Here is a 20,822-nt window from a genome sequence, read left to right on the forward strand (position 1 = left end):
AACTCATCAGCTGAAGTCAATAGTGATTACAATAATAGGCTTTTAGGAGAACATTGAGTGTCTCTGCAGTATACTGATAGCCCAACAATTTTCAAAAGCTTTTTTTAATGCAGCTTCTTATAGTACAAGATTGCAGCAGCAGGACTCTCCAGCATAAAACTGTGTGTAAAAGTGTAACAAAAATTTAAAAAGAGTTAAAGGCCTTAGACAAAAGTGTTAACATAACAGAGCAATAGGGCATCCGATGTGAATAATATTTCGCTACACTTTTATACTCATGCATTGGTATTTGGTATCAAAGACAGTATTTCGGATTTTGGGCGATGACCTTTGAGCGCAGTCAGGAAGAGCAGGGCGTAGAAGAATACATGAAATGATTGCCACTTCACTAACTACAGCAATTCATAGCGGCTAAAAACACGAAACAAGTGACACTTGTACATGGATCCTCCACATAGATGTTTAGATGAAAAAAAACAATGTACATTATAGAATTCCCTTGTTAAAATAATAGCTTAGTAAAGTAAGTAAATCTTTTTCATTATGTTCAGGCAAATGTAATTAGGAAGGATAAGATCTCAGAAATTACAAGACACACATGAAAAGACACTTGTGCATGACAGCCTTTTAGATGTTCGCAAGCTAGAGTACACAATGCATCATATGATTGCCGACGAGGACAAGACAACGGCCTGTAAGAATAGAAATAAGAATAGCACCATTTAGTCAGTTTTCCCAAATCTACTTTGTAGTAGTTTTTTGCACGCCTGGACGACCAATGTATAAAGACAATAACCATGGATGCATCAATAATGAATATGATGCTTATTACTAATCTATCCATTAAAGAAACCCAAACATTATTAAAATGAGTTGCAATAACATAAAATATATATATATATATGTTTATCATTGTATTCTATGAGACATCAGTTTGCTAATAGTGATTTAATATGATGCATCCATTTTTTTTGTTTATTGCCTAGATAAATGTTAAAGAAAATCTGTCACCAGGTTTTTACTATCTCATCTGAAAGCAGCATAATGTAGGGCAGCGATCCTGAATCCAACAATGTATCACTTAGATTATTGGGCGCAGTGGTTCTGACTCAATCAGAAATTTTAGATTTAGTTATATAGCAGAGCTGAGAGAGCTGTACCGCCCACACCAGGTTCTTGGTAGAGATTACACATTGACTGTGATGTCTCAATTAAAGGGGGTCCAATCCAAGATAATAAATAAATTCCCTGCACTCATAGATTGTGATGCAAAAACATTTTCAAATTTATTGAGGCGACTGTGAAGTCATTCGACGTTTTGACCCAGCCTGAGTCTAAAGTGGGCTTTACACGCTATAATATATCTAACGATGTGTCGATGGGGTCACGTCGTAAGTGACGCACATCCGGCATCGTTAGTTTTGTAGTGGCGTGTGAAACCTACGTGCAATTCCAATTGTACGCAAAAACGTTGATCGCATACACGTCGTTCATTTTCTAAAAATTGAACGATCGGTTGTTCAATGTTCCTGAGGCAGCACACATCGCTGTGTGTGTGACACCCCGGGAACGATGAACACCGCTTACCTGCGTCCCGCCGGCAATGATGAAGGAAGGAGGTGGGCAGGATGTTTACGTCCCTCTCATCTCCGCCCCTCCGCTTCTATTGGCCGGCGGCTGTGTGACGTCGGTGTGACACCGAACGTCCCTCCCCCTTCAGGAAGTGGATGTTCGCCCACAGCGAGGTGGTATGGAAGGTAAGTACGTGTGACGGGGGTTACAGAATTGTGCGACATGGGCAACAAATTGCCCGTGCCGCACAAACAATGGGGGCAGGTGCGATCGCACGTTTAATTGAAACGTGTAAGCAGGCTTAGTCAACAGTCACTTAAAGATGGGTGCCTGGGATATGGAAATTTGAGTGCATTAATAGTGTTGGTAGAGAATACCTTGAGGATAAAGGTCCTGGGTTTAGCCAGCGCAGCAGCGCTGTGACTGATGATATGGTGTATCCTGTAATTATTTATTATCTTGGATTGGACCCATTTTTCACTTGCACCACCACCAACTTGTCTGAGTGCAGACCAATTTTTTTGATCTCAATTAAAGGGGGTGGCGCACAAGACTCACATAAAGTAATCTTAACTGTACCACCCAGTGTACCCAATGTACGTCTCCACATACAATCTTAGATTTGGCAGAACAACAAAACAAAATGATATTCTCAGAAGTGTGCCTATTTTCATAAATTTAAACAAAAGCTGCTCAAGGTATGATGAGCTTCTGGACATCCAGATTACAAGCAACATTCATTTCTACTGGGTCTCATGTATGGGGAGAAGTTATCTACATCCTCCCCTAACAGTATCCAGCTTCTTCACATTTATACTTCTTCCCTTTTCTAGATCTTTGAGGGAACCTGTCACTCAATTCATTCTAGTCAAACCATAGGCAGCATGAATCAGAGCCTGACTGCGCAATTACAACCAAGTATGTCTTTCTCTGAAACACTCTGGTGTTTCAAAGGAAATATAGTTTAAAAAGCTGGGATTTGTCTGCGTGTCTCCATGTAATTGGCAGGCCTCTGCATTGTGTGTAGTTAGCAGTAGACGGTGACCTATCAATCAGCTAGAACAGTGAGGGGACAACCTGGCCAAGGATGGTGTTAGACTAGTCTAGTCTCTCCCTATGGTCCCAGGGATGGATCTTTAAACTATTTTCTCTGAAACGCAGCATTCACCGAGAAATATACATATACATGGATGCAATTGTTAGGTCACTCTATGAATCATGCTGACCGTAGTTTTGGCTGCATTAGCTGACAGGTTGCCTTTGCTTAAAAAAACTTGAAAGGTAGGTAATAGAAGATAGGCAATAAATTAGTCTGGAACACCCAGCAATCATACTGTACAAGAATATGTTCCATCAAACACGTTTCTGTGCGGTAAACACATATGAGTGTACTCCAACAGCTAGGAAGATCAGAGAGGGAGAGGAAGGGACCTTTGAGTCATATCAAGACAAAGAAATTAACCCATGAGAACTAATATGGTAAAAAATGGTAGGCGAAGACTGAAACACAGAAAACAGCAGCAGTATTTAGTTTAGAGATGTTTCTTTTCAAGACAATCATTACAGGTGCTTAGGAAAAAACCTGGTAGTGGACATCCTTTGGCCACATCCCAAACTGATGACTGCTTCATTGTGAACAATGTAATTAGGAACAGGATGATGAATGCCACACAAATCTAGGCCCATTTAAGGGAGGCGAGAGGCACCCATGTGTCACATCACACCATTCAAACCGGTTTACATCAGAGTGGCCTACGTACTAGAGGACCTGCAAGGGTACCTGACCACACCACCAGGCACAGGCTAGGGAGCATTTACACTGGACATGGGACCAGTGGGCTGCAGTGCTGATCATTAATGAAAGTCAATTCACGCTGAGCAGAAATGACGGTCGCCAATGACGAAGATGAGTGAAGACATCAAGGAGAATGCTATGGATCAGCCATTATTGTCACCAGACAAGCTTTTTGTAGTGGTATTACAGTGTTGGTAGGTGTGTCTAGTCAATACAGAACTGCCCTACACCAGTGAATGGTACAGTGACAAGAATCCTACTACTTGAATAACATTTATCTAGTTATTGTGCCTCTGTATGAACAAAACTGGCCTAATTTCATTTTCATGGATGACAATTAGAGTTAAGCGAATATTTAACTATTCGTATATACTCATAACTATACTCATAACGAGTACTGTCTAATACTCATGTATTCATTCCGAATAGCGTGTGCAATGCAAGTCAATGGGAAAAAAAACCCGAAAACCACACTATTTGCTATTCGCACGAATAGGACGGCATTCGAGTTACTCAGTACTTTGCAAATCCAATTTGTACTTCCTTCTCTTAATGTTGTCATAGGCATTAGATGAACGTCAGTTGGACCAGCCAACTGTGTACAGTGGTACTGGCTCTCATGAAAGCATAATGTCGGAGGAACAAAACAACGTGCATGTTCTCAATGAAGGTAGGTAGTGAGGGGTGTCTAGTAACACCTAGTTCCTGCCCTTTGAAGCACATGCATGCTTGACCAAATTGAGTGTGCATGTGTATGGAGAAGTCAGGACGAATAGCTCAAGGAGAATTCTAGGTGCATGGACATCTTAAGAAAAATCACCACCTTTGATTCTCTAACAACCAATAATTAGCTGCTGACATACAGAAAAGCTGTGGTTAGTCGCTCATTTTCACATCAGAAAACACTGCAAGAACATATGGTATCATACAGTGCCCATTCAAGAGAATGAGTGACCATGTAAAATATAGGTGGTCTTTTAGAGACTACCAGAGCCGCTATTCACCTGGCTCATATATGGGAAATTAAAATGGGGAAACTCCCCTCTATGATGTTCTCCTGCCCTAAAGGAGGGGCAAAAAGACAAAAGTTATCCTATCAGACTAATCCCTTTAAAGAACTATACAATAATGCTAACCCATATTGTTTCACACGTAGTAACAAGAACAGTAGAATAGTAGTATCAAAATCGTATAAAACAGAAATGCAGACCGAAAACGCTGACTTTTTGCTCTTCGTCGCCCAGCATTTCTCCAGCATGAGGAGCTATGATTACAGACTGATATTGAAAGTGTCAGAAGAGGTCACATGTCTACATTTTATTGTTTTTATGTTTGTTTTTCAGTTCCTTGCTTATATTAGTGTATTGTACTAGTATCTTCAGCAGACAGCATTGTAATATCATGGCTTTGTACTTAGCAATGAGCAACACCCACACCAGATTGTAATATATAACTACAAATTGTACAAAATAACAATATGTCCTCATACCTGCACACTCCAGCCTGGGATACGGAGATACTCCAGGGTGATTGTGAACCAAGTTTTCCTGGGCAGAGGCACCGCAGGTAGGGTTACTGTACATACACTGTACATACACTGTACAGACAGGTAAGCTGGCCAGGTAAACTCTCCAGAGGCAAGGAACACAGCCCTTCAGTGTAATCCAAGGAGATGCTGAGGGATTGTCTGTAGGAGACCAGCCTGGTAAGCTTCTCGCAGGTTTATCCTCACCCCTTACAAACATGAAATACACAAGAGCAGATTGCATGTATGGGTGGGGAGGAGAGACACAGGATTAGTACACAGGCTGAGAATTTGTTTCTGACTTAGGAACAGGGAAGGCCAGAGGGGAGGGGGAGGGGAGATATGGATAGCAAAGGGAGGAGTGGTTAGACCTGCAGCTCCCCTGGCTAAGGTGTGTGAATTGTCTTACGCCTCCTTTGCAATATCAAGCCACTGATCACAGCTTCTTGTTACCATATTTTTTTGACATGGAACCTATTTGAAGACTTTATCAACAGAAGCAGCAAACACAATACTAAACAGCTTACAGTTAATGAACAACTGAAGATAAACAAACTGATACAAAAGAACTACTTATGACACCATCATTCTAGTAAGTTTCCTATAGACGTAGCCTAAATGCTGATCATTATCCGCCATTTAATACCATGCATGGTTGTGTGGACCACATTACTCATCATCTCAGAGACAATAGAGAGAGACAGGAACTATCCACTTAATGATCTATTCTGTAAGGCTTAAGCCATACGGCATGAAAATTGGTGCGAGTGAAAAGCGATAAAAAAAAATCGCATTCCACTCGGATCATTGTTAGCCTATGTGCCAGCACCCATGAGCGATTATTTTCTCAGCCCTAAACGGACTGAGAAAACAATCGCAGCATGCTGCGACTGTAATGTGATCCTTGTTTCTCTCGCACCCATTCAAGTCTATGGGGTGAGAGAATAATCGCACTTCACTCGCGGTACACCGGTGTACCGTGAGTGCAGGGCGAGAATGGCAATACGGAGGAGAGAGGGAGATAAATCCCTCCCTCCCCTCATCAGCATCGGCCACCACCATCTGCAACACTGGCCCACCCCTCCTCAGTGCCGGCCCACCTCCCGCAGCTGAGGTCTGCTCACACGATCGGACCTCAGTCACAGGGACACTCGCATGACACTCAGCTCTGCAGTACTGCCAGCGTGAGCCGAGTGTCATGCAAGGGGATCACAGTCATCCCCATGTGGCCCCGGTATTACACTCGTTGTAGAAAAAATATTTTTGACCTAAACCAGTGAAGTAACTGGCCATCCTTAACCCCTGGCCATTGTGGACATTTTCCAAGACCCATAACTTTTTTAGTTTATAGTCAATATAACATATGAAGGCTTGTTTTTTGCAGGATGAGTTGTACTTTTCAATGATACAATTTATTCTGCCAGATATTGTACTGGAAAACTGAAAAAAAAAATCCAAGTGCATTGAAATTACAAAAAAAAGTTCAATTCCACAATAGTTTTTCATTTACCATGTTCACTATATGGTAAAATGGACCAGGCGATAGGATTCCCCAGGTCAGTATGAGCTCGTAGTTACCAAACATGTAGAGGGTTTTTATTATTTAGGTGTTGAAAAAAAATCATAAAAAAAGGTGCTTTTGGTGCTATATTCTAAGACCTGTAACATTCTTATTTTTGGGGATCTGAAGCTGTGTAAGGGCTTATTTTTAGCATCTTGAGCTGACATTTTTACTGATACTATTTTGATGTAGATGCAATGTTTTGATTTCCGCATTGCATTTTATTGCAATTTTGCGGCAACCGAAAAAACAAATGTAATTCTGGCATTTTGATTTGTTTCTCATTACGCCTTTTACCGATCAAATTAATTTATTTTATATTTTGCTAGATTTGGCACTTCTGAACCCAGCAATACCAAATATGTGTATTTTTTATTCTTTTTTTTTTCAATGGGGCAAAAGGAGAATTTGAATTTTTGTTTTGTTTTTTTTTTTTCAATATTTTTAAAAACTTTTTTACAGACTTTTTATTGTATTTACTATTCCCCTAAGGCCCAGTGCCAACGCTGTGTAGTTTTGACACGTATTTTCAGAAATCTGCATCAAAATCTGCATGTCCATTGTGAAGCCAGCAAAGTATATGAGAATTCAGAAGTGCTGTGCCCACGTTGCTTCTTTTTCGCTTGCGTATTTTGTGCAGATTTGGTGCAGAAAAAAAGAAATCTGCACCAATTATGCAAGGGAAAAATACTCAACGTGGGCACAGCACTTCTGAATTCTCATAGACTTTGCTGGCCTCACAATGGACATGCAGATTTTGATGCAGATTTCTGAAAATACGTGTCAAAACTACACAGCGTTGTCCACCCCTGACTCCGCTGTCACTCCACACTCCTCTCTCTTCGACTGTCAAAACTCAACTCCTTTGTTCCCTCCCAGAACACCTCAGGACCCATCTGCCTGGTACCGCCCACTGGTGTGTCTCTATTGTCATGGAGGGTGACTAGACTTTGCTGGCTGGTGTTGTGTACCTGGGTGTGGGTTTGTGTTGGTATGCCAAGAAAGATGGAGTCCTGCACCTGGAAGATCTGTGCAGTCTCTGTGACAACCTGGCTTTGCCAGGGCGTCACACTATGCACAACCTCATACTGGAGTATCGACGAATTTCAGCTAAAGCAATAGCAGACGTCATGGGGATTTTCCGTGAACGTGTTTGTGCCATTATCCATGAACATTTGGACATGAGGAAGCTATCTGCAAAGTGGGTCCCCAAATTTTTGACAACAGATCAGACAGGCATGCTAGTGAAAATTTCCCGGTCCATTTGTCAGCTTTTCCGGATCGAGAAGAACTTCCTGGATTAACTGATCACTATGGATGAGACCTGGATTTATTTGTATGACCCTGAAAAAAAGGAGCAGTCAAAAGATTGGAGGCACAGTAGTTCTCCTCGTCCAAAGAAGTTGAGGGTGCAAAAATCAGCCACTAAGGTGATGGCGTCTGTGTTCTGGGATAAGGAGGGTGTACTGCTTGTAGACTACCTTCAAAGGGTTCCACCATCAATGCAAGGTATTACATTGAACTTTTGGACAATTTGAGGCAGCTCTGAAGGCCAAAAGATGCGGCAAGCTGTTCAAAGGAATCTTCTCCTGCAAGACAACGCCTCTGCTCACACTGCACAAGCAACCATGGCAAGACTGGCAGAGCTGAGCTTCCAGCTGGTTGACCACCCACCTTAGTCACTAGATCTAGCTCCCTCCGACTATCATCTGTTTCCAAACCTGAAGAAAAACCTCAAGAGTACCAAATTTCACATCATTTCTGATGCCATGACTGCTACAGATGCCTGGTTTGAGGCACAACCGAAATCCTTCTTTTTGCTAGGCTTACAGAACTTGGAATACTGATGTAAGCAGTGTGTTGATGTCGCGGGCGGAGGAGGGGACGCTGCGCTCTCCCACTGCTCGGGTCCGGCCGCTGCTGCTGCTGCTGCTCGGTGGTGGCTCGAGCGGTGGGCCGGATACGGGGACTCGAGCGGCGCTCCTCGCCCGTGAGTGAAAAGGGGATTTGCGATTGGATGGTGGGGATTTGGTTATTGTCCGTGATGCCACCCACGGTTGTGGTGAAGTTGGTGACACCACCGCTGCTCTGGGCGGGGATCCTGGGAGCGGTGACAGGGAGCAGCTTTGATGTTAGTTCTCCCCTCCGTGGGTAGGGGGTTGGTTGTCCCGGGGCCCGGTGATGGGGTAGGGATGGATGGCAGGTGGGTTACGGGGCCTGGTGAGGTGCAGGGTCGCGGGGGCAGCGCTGTGCCGCACGGCACGGTGGTACTCACTCAGCCAATGATGAGGACACAGTTCTCGGTAAAACACACGGCTGGATGGACGGGTCCCACAGACGGCTGCGGTGTTGTTTCTCCCGGCAGGTTGATGGTGACTGCCTTTCCCTGCACCTGTGTACTGTAAACAGTTCCAATGGGTTCCCACCGGTAACCCGCTCCCCAGCCTGGATATGGGCCAGAGGAGCCCCTTTTGCCCGCAGGCTCTTGCCCTGGGAACTTTAGCCTTGGCGGTGACTGTGTTTCCCTCTCTCGGTTGGACGGTTGCCTTCTGTCGGGACTTGGCTGCTGGGAAACCCAGTAGGTTCCCTTCGCTAACGGATTTGGCAAATTCACGGCGACTCCTAGCCTTGCCGGGGTCCGTAAGCCCCTGCCAGATGGTGCTGGCTTCTCTTTACGTACCGGTCCGGTACCGCCGGGCCACCGCCCGTCCACGGTCCTTGTGGTAAACTCTGATAGGCCACTCCTGCAGACGGTCACCACCGTCTGCCAAACTTGCTGATCCGTCCGGGCCACACACCCGGACCAACTTCAGTCTGCTCCACTACCACTTTCCTTCCTCTCACTTTCACTTCCCTCACTGAACTGTCTGCTTTTCCTGCCTCCAGGACTGTGAACTCCTCGGTGGGCGGGGCCAACCGCCTGGCCCACCCCCCTGGTATGAACATCAGCCCCTGGAGGAAGGCAACAAGGGTTTTTGTCTGACTTCGGTGTGCCTGACCAGGAGTGTGGGGTGTGTTGGTGTTGTTCTCTGTGCCCCTGGCTTGTCCAGGATGCCACATTGACATCAGTGGAGAGTATGTGGAATAAATGTAAAGTTTCATCATCCTATCTCGTTTCTTTCTGGGTAAAGCCAAAGATTTATCAGCAGCCCCTCGTACAAGTGTTTCTCAACAGGTTGTCCAGAAATCTATTCGCACAGAAAGATTGTTAATACTATTAACATATGCAAAAAAAAAATCCCATATAAAAGGTGTTGTTAGCATGATCATTTTGTTTCCAAAGGAAATATTTATTAGCAGCACATCTCTTGTTTACACAGTGTTGTCCGTAATAACGATTTCATAATTGTAAGCTTAAGAGCAAGTCCGTCAATTCTATAGATATGCCTTAAATTAATTGTTATTCTCTAATGTCTGATATTGTCTGTACATATCCCCTCTAAATTGTTAACTATTACAGAATATGTTGGTGCTATAGAAATAGCAATACCGTGTTTCTGTGAAAATAAGCCCTATTCCGAAAATAGGCCCAAGTAGGAATTTTCAGCTTTTCCGAAGTAACGCTTAAATATAAGCCCTACCCTGAAAATAAGCCCTAGTTGCAATTCAATAAAGTGTCAAGGCAGCTAAAAAAGTTAAAGAATACTGCAGGAAACTTCATCGATGCATTCCACTGCAGGTCCTCGATGCGTCCCAGGTCCCTCTGTTGGCCAGAAGTAGTACGGTATCAACATATGTCTGTGTGTGTGCATGTGATGTTACTGCAATCTGATGTGAGTATGTGAGTCCTAGCCAGAAGCAGGGGAGGAATGCTGTGGAGCACACAAGGACCTGCTGGGAGTGCTCACTGTGGATCGCAGGAGAATCGTTGAGGACCTGGGAGTGACACAGATGTCTAGAATCTGATAGCATGATTCTTCAACCCGTGTTTCCCCAAAAATAAGCCATACTCCTAAAATAAGCCATAGCGCATTTTTCTGGGCAAAAAAATAATATAAGCCAATGTCTTATTTTTGGGGAAACACACTTGTATTATTTTAATGCATGAACAATCCAATCACCCAATGAACAAGCAGATGAAGTCAATGGTGCACAACTTACTCTCTTCCGAAGCAAAGAAACCCCTAGTGCACCCCCCACACCCCTTTGATGGATTAGATAACAAGCTCTGTGGACCTTTTCTAGGAGAATTTTTACCTTTTTGATCAAAAATACCAGCAAAAGTAAAAAAGTGCAATTTCAAAGTTACAAAATATGAGGGACAAATCCCTAAAATCCTATATTTAAAATGTCAGATCCAATGGAAACTAATATAGCTTAACTATAATGGGGGCCATTTGGTTTCAACTAAGGTGTCCAGCATGTGGAGGATACTCTAATGGAAACTAAATATAGCTCTATTATAGATAAAAGGATATACTGTATGTGAAGGTTTTTGTATCCATCATGTGACAAACACAGCTTGCACAAAACTGGTAGTGGTCAGGGTGATATATTCATGTACTGATGATGGTTCTGGTGTTGTATTCACATACTGATAATGGTTTGGTGACTTATTCATGTACTTTTGGTTCTGGTGACATGTTTATGTACTGATGGTGGTTCTGGTAACGTATCTTGGTTCTGGTGACATATTTATGTAGTAATGGTTCTAGCACTGTACTCATGTGCTTCTGATGGCTCTGGTGGTTTACTCATGTACGGATGATGATCGTAGTGATCTATTTATCACCAGAGCCATCATAAACACATGATTATAAAATCAAAATCATTATCAATACATAAATGGAACACCAGAGCCATTAGGAGTACATGAATATGGCACCAAAACCATCAACAGTAAATAAATATATCACCAGAACCACCAACAGTACATGAATATGGCACCAGACCCACCACCATCAGTACATGAATACTTCACCAGAAACACCATTAGTACATGAATACACCACCAAAACCACCATCAGTATATGACTATGTCACCAAAAAATACCATCAGTACATGAATGCATCACCAGAAAAACCATCTATCAGTACAGGACTGCAACACCAGAACCATAATCAGTACATGAACATGTAGGGTCGGTCCGAGCGTTGGCTGAGGCCAGGGGTTGTAGTCGTGCACCCACCGACTCACTACATGGACAGGGGTAGGATGGCACGGTAGAGTTAGTGTGGTGTAGTAACCCGAGGGTTGCGGGTTCAGTTCACAGGCTGTCAGTCTTCGTCCAGAAGAATCACAGACACACTCAGGGCTGCTGTAAAACAGTAACTTTACTGTATATGGTTTTCATACACCAACGATCTCCAGTGGAGAGGCACAAGTTGTTTACGGGCATGGTCACACAGTGCAACATGGCTCTTCCCATACTAGCTATACACAGAGTCCCACCGGTTCCTAGGAGTATACAGATTCTTTACTCTGGGTCTAGGCAAGTGGCTGATCCTGTGAGGAAAGGCTACCCTGAGTTTGCATCCGAAGACTCCAGAACTGGCAGTAACGGTTAAGGCACTAATCTTCCGCACTACTTCAGTCTGCCTGCTGACCATGGAGGCGCTGCTGATAAAACACCCAGGAACCGCTCTGTAACAACCTGCTGTAGGTCAGCAACTTCTATCTTCCTCCTGCCCAAATCATCTGCCTGTTTTTTTTGTACTCCACAGCTCTCTTTCTGCTCCACTACTTGTTTCTCTCCATCTCTAACACTTACTACTTAAAACCAAGAAATCCTATCTCCTATATCCCCCTAAACTGTGGGCCAGGCTTCCTTCATTAACCCTTACAGTCCTAACACTATACCTTCTATCTGAACTCCCTCTTAGCATTTAGAGAGTCTAGTGCCATCTAGTGGTAGCTGGCAGGACTGTGACATAACTCACAGGAACACTTACATATAATACACTAAAATACAAAAAATACATTGTACATTCAGCAGATAAAATACACTTTCACAATACAATAACCGGTGTCTTCAGTGGGGGTACTATCCGTATGATGCCGCCGCCCCACCACCGTGCGGAGCTGCCGCCCCACCACCGTGCGGAGCTGCCGCCCCACCACCGTGCGGAGCTGCCGCCCCACCACCGTGCGGAGCTGCCGCCCCACCACCGTGCGGAGCTGCCGCCCAACCTACACCCCACCTACTGTCTCCTCCCCAAAATCCTTTAGGATGTAAGCCCGCAAGGGCAGGGCCCTCTTCCCCCTGTGCTAGTCTGTCTATTGTAACGTGTACATGTATTCTGTATGTAACCCCCTCATGTACAGCACCATGGAATCAATGGTGCTCTATAAATAAACAATAATAATAATAATAATAATAATGACACCCTCCTACAAATACATGACCAGAACCACCAGAAGTACATGAATATATTGCTAGAACCACCATAAGCACTTGAATACTAATAGTAAGCTTAGTAATGCAATTAATTATAATGTCAAGTCAGCTCAATATACAATTGTAGTTCATGAACCTACAACTCCCAGTATGTACTTAACAAAGGTAACAAAATGCTGGGAGTTGTTTTTACTACCTATCATCAGACTGGAGAACATACAGGAGCCACATCACATCACTGATGAGATGTAGGCATGATTACAAATATATTCACCCAGGTACCTTATAGGTGACATTTTCTTTGATAGTAGTTGTCTCTCTTTTTTGTCTCCATCTTGCATCTTGATCTTCCATCTTGCTGCAAACAGCCAGGAAGACAAGCAGTAAAACTGCAGACAGGTAGCAAACAAAACTTTGGAGTAACTAGAAAGTTTTAATACCATGGAAGCTGCACAAAGCTTGCAAAACGACCTGAAAACCATAGACTGAGATGTAGAAGAGCTTATAGAAGACAGGGTACAGATAGCAGACAGAACTCCAGAGAAACTAGAAAATCTGAATACCATGGAAGCTGAAGACAGCCAGGACAAATCCCTGGAAACTGTAGGCAGGTTGCGCAATACTGGAAACCGTAAGAAAGTAGGCAGTAGGAAGCAACACTGGAAACCACAAAGAGGTAACTGTGGAACTGGAAGCGGCAAATAGGAAGACGTCCTGGAAACCACAGGCAGGTTGCGCTATACTGGAAACCAGAGACAAATAGGTAGAATTACTGGAAACCACAGGCAGGTAGGTAGGTAACTGTGGAACTGGAAGCTGCAGACAGAAAGGAAGACGTTATTGAAACCACAGGCAGGTTGTGCTATACTGGAAACCAGAGGCAAGTAGGTAGAATTACTGGAAACCACAGGCAAGTAGGTAACTATGGAACTGGAAGCTGCAGACAGGATGTCGAGGTACTAGAAGCCACAGGCAAGCATGAGACGTCCTGAAGCCCGCAGACCGGTTGATGTGCACAAACTAAAAGGCTACGGTATATATATACAGTGTGTCCACCGATATGATGTCCACCGCCATTAACTTGAGAACGGCGGCAGGTGTAGGCATAGAAGTGGTGTCTAGGTATAGTAAAGTAGCCATGCGATACGAAATGAAACCACCTATAGCGCCACCTGGTGGAAAACAACAGAGTTAGCATTTTTATCTCGAAAACGGAACGAGACAGAGAAAAAAAGTAAATTACAAAGTTGTAGGGCATGGTCAATTCAATATGAATTGACACCTTGCATACAGAAATGCTATGATATGAAACCCATGACCCCCCCAAAACATTGAATGCTGGTCACGTATATGGCGCTAATTTAAGTTTGATGCTCAAAGTGGCCACCACTCCTATGCCTATAGCTGCCGCCGTTCTCAAGTTAATGGCAGTGGACAGGATATGGGTGAACACACTGTGTGTGTGTATATATATAAATATTTATATATATATATATATATATATATATATATATATATAGTGGTACATCCACTCACTCAACTGCAATATGAAGTAGACAAAAATGCTTCTCTGTTTAAATTTCAGCTGGTTAATTAGCTCCGTAAACCAGCCTGAACAACACAGCCTTACCAGCATAAAGGAAAGCAAAAGCACATGTACAAAATCCCTACACTGCGGGTTCAGCCCGCTAAGGTGTAGGGTTCCACACTGTTCACAGAGATGAGGAACTGCTTCCTCCAAAATACAGAACAGTGAGTGTGTCCAGAGGCCTGGCTTTTACCTCTTGGACCATACTCCGAGGTGGAGATATGGTGAACAGCCGTCCCACCCATCTCTTTAGCTGTTCACAAAAATCCCAGCCCAGTTAAAAGCAATTTAACCCTCTCAACACCTAGTATGCTAGAGCATTACATCTGGGTTCACATCACTGAATTTAGTAATCTCAGCGACACACTTGCACTTTACCCTTGATCATATCACATTTCCCCCACCTCTGCCCAAAGACGGGGGGTTTTGGCACCTTGAACCATTAAACAGGGAAGCCTCAACAGGGCATCTGCATTCCCATGTAACTTCCCAGGCCTGTGTTCTACATCGATGTTAAAGTCTTGGAGCGATTGAAACCACCTGGTCACGCTGGCATTCTTCCCCTTTCTTTCTCTCATCCATTTCAGTGGTGCATGATTGGACACTAGTCTGAACATTCGGCCCAGCAGGTGATATTTCAGAGTGTCCACCAACCATTTGATGGCCAAGCACTCTTTCTCCACGATGGCATAATTTTTCTCACGCGAGGAGAGTTTCCTATGTATAGCACTGGATGTTCCTCGCCATTTATTTCCTGCAGCAACACAGCTCCCAACCCGACCTTTGAAGCGTCAGTCTGAAGCACAAACTCCTTAGTGAAATCAGGTGGCACCAAGACTGGTTGCTTACACAGAGCTGACATCAATTCCTGGAATGCTGCCTCTACCTTGGAAGTCCACTTGACCATCGATAACTTCATGCCCTTACGAAGGTCAGTCAGCAAGGTGGCCATCATGGCAAAATTTGGTATGAATAGGCGGTAGTATCTACCAATTCCTAGAAATGCCCTAACCTGCTTTTTAGAGAGTGGTTGTGGCCAATTCTGGATAGCCACCACTTTATTGACTTGTGGCCTGATTTGGGCCCTACCGAAAATATAGCCCAGGGACCTGGCCTCCTCCTTACCCATGGCACATTTCTTCAGGTTTATGTAAAACCGCGCCTTCCTCAATGCATCCAGCACCGCCTGGACCCTTTGCAGACGACTTCCCCAATCCGAGGTGAAGATCACAATATCGTTCAGATAAGTTGCGGCATACTTCTTATGGCCCTCTGGAAGGTGACTGGGGATCCCTGCAACCCAAATGACATCCTAGTGTACTAGAAGCATCCGTCAGGTGTAGAGAAGGCCATCTTTTCCTTGGCAGAATGAGACATGGGTATTTGCAATTACCCTTTTTGTCAGGTCAAGGGTGGTAATGTAACTTGCTGGCCTATAACCTTTCAATGAAATCATCGACTCGGGGCATCGGATAGGAATAAAATTTCGAGACTTCATGTAGCTTGCGATAAACATTACAAAATCGCAATTCTCAGTCCGGCTTCGGCACAAGGACGATGGGAGTTAAAACCAGCCACTTCTAGATTCCTCAATCACGCCGAGGCTCAGCATTCTCTTCACCTCCTTTGAGATCACTTCTCGGTGGGTTTTGGGGATCTTTCTCTCACATGCGGTTCCATCAGAGCTTTGTGTTTTACAACCTGCATACACCTCGGCAATTCTGAAAAGAGATCTTGATTCCAAAGAAGTAACTCCTGACACTGCTGTGTTTGGGCCCTTGACAGTGTCTCTGCCACTGTGACATCCTCGATGTCAGCTTCCACCTTGTCGGCCAGACACGGAATTTCCACTTCTTCTCTATCTCGCCATGGCTTAATCAGATTTATGTGTGTAAACCTGGTAGGGCTTTCTTCTACCCAGTTGGTGGATCTTATAATTCACCTCACCCAGTTTTTTGACTACTTCATAGCATGCTTGCCACTTTATCAGAAATTTAATTTCCCCAGTGGGGATCAACACCAACACATGATCACCAGGGCTGAACTGTCTCACCCTGGCAGAGTGATTATATACTCTCGCCTGTGTCTTTCACGATGGGCATCACCGCGGCCATCCTTTCCTGTATCTGGGCACATGCAGAATGACACTCTTTTGGGGAGTAACCTCTGCTTCCCAGATTTCCTTGGCTATGTCAAGCAGACCCCGAGGATGTTGACCATACAAGAGTTCAAAAGGAGAGACCTTGGTAGAGGACTGTGGAACTTCTCTGATAGAAAAGAGCAAGTATCGAAGCAGATCATCCCTATTTCGGCCATCCTTCTCCACGACCTTCTTGAGCATGAACTTTAAAGTCTTGTTGAATCTCTCCACAAGGCCGTCTGTCTGCAAGTGATACACTCAAATCTTCATTTGGTAATCTGCGGCACCTTACATAGTTCCCTCATGACTTTGGACATAAGGGGGTCCGCTGGTCAGTCAGGATCTCTTTTGGCAACCCGGTTCGAGAAAAGATGTGGACCAACTCCCTGGCTATATTCTTAGAGGAGGAGTTTCTCAATGGTACCGCCTCAGGGTACCGAGTCGCATAGTCCAGAACTACTAATATATACTGATGCCATCTGGATTTTACCAGGGGACCCACTTGATCCTTGGCAAACAGTTAAACGGGACCTCTATAATAGGTAATGGCACTGTCACGTCCCCATCGGAGTCCGCTCCTGCGACTTCTGCTCCGATCGCCAGACGACGCCATGTTCCCACCATGGATAGTGCTGGTGATGGGAGAGAAGTCGGTGCCCGTGGTTCTGCGGAGCACAATGTCACATCACCACCGGAGTCCGCTCCTGCGACTTCTGCTCCGATCGCCAGACGACGCCATGTTCCCACCATGGATAGTGGTGGTGATGGGAGAGGAGTCGGTGCCCGTGGCTCTGCGGAGCACAGGCTCCGCTCATCCACTAGGCTGGGTTTCCCTGGAACCTGTGTCTCCCGGCTGAAGTGGCCAACATTCACCTGCAGCCTATGGGAAGACACCACACCCTTCTTATTCCCTCTCCTGTCACATGATCACTGCCAGTGATAGTTCTGTTCTCCTGGCTCATGTGCTGTTTGTATTGTGATTCCTGTGCGCTGACCTTGCTTGTGTTTGACTACCCTCCTGCCTGTCGTTTTTGTACCTTGCTGCCAGTTCCGGATTTGACCCCTGCTTTGTCTCCTTACTACGCCCTTGCCTGCCGATTCTGTTCCTGTTTTGCATCTCCTGGATTTTGACCCTGCCTGACGACCACGGACTACAGTCTACCACAGGTAGCGATCTCTGAGGCTCTGTGTAATTCCAAATCCCTGTACAGGGGTTAAAGGGTTGCAGAGTTCTTAGGGTCCTGCTTTGTGAGCGGCTTTTCACTAGATTCCCCTTACAGCCAGTCTGAGTCTGTGGCTCCTATCAGGCATTACAGGCACAAGGGGACTTAGAAAATACGAAACTGGCGCAGTTAGCAGGCAGGTGGGACAGGACCTACAATAGCTAAGAATCTCTCGGTTACACCCTGGCCAGTAGAACCTCCAAAGAATCCGCTCCTGGGTTTTATCTACCCCCAGATAACCACCTAAAGCCTGCTTTACACGTTGTAATTTCGCATACATTTGTTGAATGTGCCGCACAAACGATTAACCCCTGTCACACGTACTTACCCGTCCATACGACCTCGATGTGGTCGGCAAACATCCACTTCCTGGAGTGGGAGGGATGTTCGGTGTCACAGCGACGTCACGCGGCAGCCGGCCAATAGAAGCGGAGGGGCGGAGCTGAGCGGGACATAAACATCCCGCCCACCTCCTTCCTTCGCATTACCGGCCGGGAGCCGCAGGACGCAGGTAAGATCTGTTCATCGTTCCCGGGGTGTCACACACTGCGATGTGTGCTACCCCGGGTACGATGAACAACCTGACATTCAATTCATGAGGAATGAACGACATGCAGTACAGTACAGGTCTGTGGCCCCTCACTGGATTGAGCATCCACACTACAGGCTAGGTATGCATAATATGAAGAGTGCCGACCAATGCTGCAGTCTATTGGCTTGGTGGTCAGGGGACAACGGGCAGTAATGTGACCTGGGCCTTGGCACCTCTAACAGACGATGTTATTGACTGGGGCCTTTGTCACACCTCCACTCACCCCTTGTGACCTTGGACTCCCCCCTTCTGTGGCTCTTGTACCCTTCTTTTGGGTGTCACTCCCCGATTGAACCCCCCAGTAGGGAAATAGTAAGGCCCGTGGTTTCCCCAGGGTACCACCTGGTACCTTTCCACCAGTCCGACCAGGTCATCAGCATTCCAGGGGCCTCCCTGGGCAACCTTAGTCTGTACAGGCTTCGAAAGAGAGTGAATTAACCTGTCCATTACAACCTGCTCCACCACCTGCGCTGGGGTGGAGGACTGTGGCTGCAACCATTTTTGTACCAGCTGCAGCAAATCGAACATTTGCGAGCAAGAGGGTTTGTCGCCATGATATGCCCACTGGTGGACCTGTTGTGCCCTGACAGTCATAGTCACATCCAGGCTCGCCAAAATTTCATTTTTTAATTTGTCATATTCCTTAGCATCCTGTAAAGCGAGATCATAGTAAGCCTTTTGTGACTCTCCACTTAAATATGGCACCAGCACCTCCACCCACTGCTCTACTACTGAGTTTCTACTGCTTGACGACTCTCTCAAACACAGTCAGGAAGGCCTCATTCCTGGGGTCATCTTTTGCACAGCTCGCCTTACCGCTTTCCCTATGTTGGAGTCATCACCTGGACTGGTCACCCTGCCACGGATTACCTCGGCTAGGAGATCTATCTACCGCTGCTGATTTTTCATCGCTTGCTGCTGCTGTTGCTCCCACTACTGCTCAAATGCCTGCTGCTGTAAATGCTGCTGATGTTGCTGCTGCTGCTGCCGCATCTGCTGTATCAATATCTTGTTCTTCTCTTGCTGGGCTAGCTGCTGCTGCTGCTCCTGGGCCTGCACAGGTGCTTGATCAGGTCCTCCATGTAGTGGGGTCAGTTGCGGCCGTGGCCCAGTACCATGGCCCTTGAGGTGCCGTCCCCTAGAAAAGAAAGGGGAAGAAAATATTAAAAGTAAAAGGAGAAAATAAAATTAATAATAAAAGAGTTCTCGACTATGCCACTTGCGGTGTGCGGCCAGGTTATTTGGGGCCGCTGCTGCAGGTTTCTGCTCGGGCTGGTGGAGTAATGCAGCCTGGATGTTTGGATCCCTCCGCAAGCAGGCATAAGCCCCAGCAGTTAATGATGGGGATAGTAGTGGGGAACCGTCTGTGTGAGTGCACGGCCGTTAAGGAAACAGTCCACAGCAGTATTGCAGTTTCAACTTGCCTTGTTTACTTTGGTACTTGAACCTGCAGGTGCTGGTTCCAAGTGTACCCGCTCCCCTTGTTCTTTGTGCCAGCTGTGACCTGATTTGGCTGTCCTCCGTGCACAGTTGTTGTGGTTGGACTCCTGTGGCCTGGAGCTACTTGGAAATCCCTTTTCTTTCCTTGGCCCTAATGCAGACAGCCTGGACTGTTTAAGGGGTTCAGTTCCCGGTGCCCTCTTTGCTGCTTGTGCTTCGGGCTTGTTTGGTTGGCGATGAACCCTGGAGATCCTCTCGCCCGGCAGAGTTAACAGCTGACCATAAAGTGTCGCACCGTCCTAGGGTCTGCACTCCACCTTGTTCTGAGTCCTGTGAGCCTTGGTTCCAGACTTCCACAGGCCTCCCGTGGTTCCTGGAGTTTTGCACTTCCACAGGTAACCCACGGTGCCTGGAGTCCTGGTTCCGTTCTCCACAATCCCTCACTCCTTTTACAGCACTCCGGTGGTTCTTCAGGTCAGTTTCTGTACTTTTTACTCTTTTCTCCTCACAACTCCTCTACTTCACTTCTCTCTCCTTCACTTCCTCACTCGACTAACTACTACTCCCGACTACTTACTACTTCCTGCCACCTTCCCAACTGACCACTTTCCCCTCCCCCTCGCTGGGTCTCTCCCTTCAGGTTGCGTGATTACTATCCAATCAGTGCCCTCCCCTTTTACCTGTTACTGGGCAGTCTCCCAGTCTGGTGTTGTGGTTGTGTGTGTGGCCTGTGGGTACTGGTGTCCTTGCTGGCACGGGTATTCCGGGGTTTGGGTTTTCCACGGGTTACATTTGTTGCACCTGGTACTGCAGGGGTGCTACATTCCCCCTTGGTTAACCTCAGCACGTCTGCGGGCTGCAAAAAGTGACAAGGTAAATTTAAAGGTACATTTTCATTCAAAACAATAACATGTAAACATTTAACATTCATCCCACACAGGGGAGGCACTTTCTTAAAAAAAACCTTGGTACCCATCCCTTTGACACCCACCATCCAAAAGGTCCTGATCCCAAAACCCTCTAGGAGGAAGGTCAACAGTTTCATTGG

General features: G+C 45.6%; 1 protein-coding gene across 1 annotated transcript in view; it reads right to left on the minus strand.

Moving 5' to 3' along the window:
- Positions 1-5,162, minus strand: part of FHIP1A (FHF complex subunit HOOK interacting protein 1A) — a 358,441-nt gene extending 353,279 nt beyond the window's left edge. Inside the window, exon 1 of the mRNA XM_075335558.1 lies at positions 4,857-5,162. The gene's annotated coding sequence lies outside the window, so the exon portion shown is untranslated. The remainder of the gene's footprint in view (positions 1-4,856) is intronic.
- Positions 5,163-20,822: the final 15,660 nt, after the last annotated feature.

This window comes from Anomaloglossus baeobatrachus, chromosome 1 (assembly GCF_048569485.1).
Source record: "Anomaloglossus baeobatrachus isolate aAnoBae1 chromosome 1, aAnoBae1.hap1, whole genome shotgun sequence".
NCBI classification, from domain to species: domain Eukaryota; kingdom Metazoa; phylum Chordata; class Amphibia; order Anura; family Aromobatidae; genus Anomaloglossus; species Anomaloglossus baeobatrachus.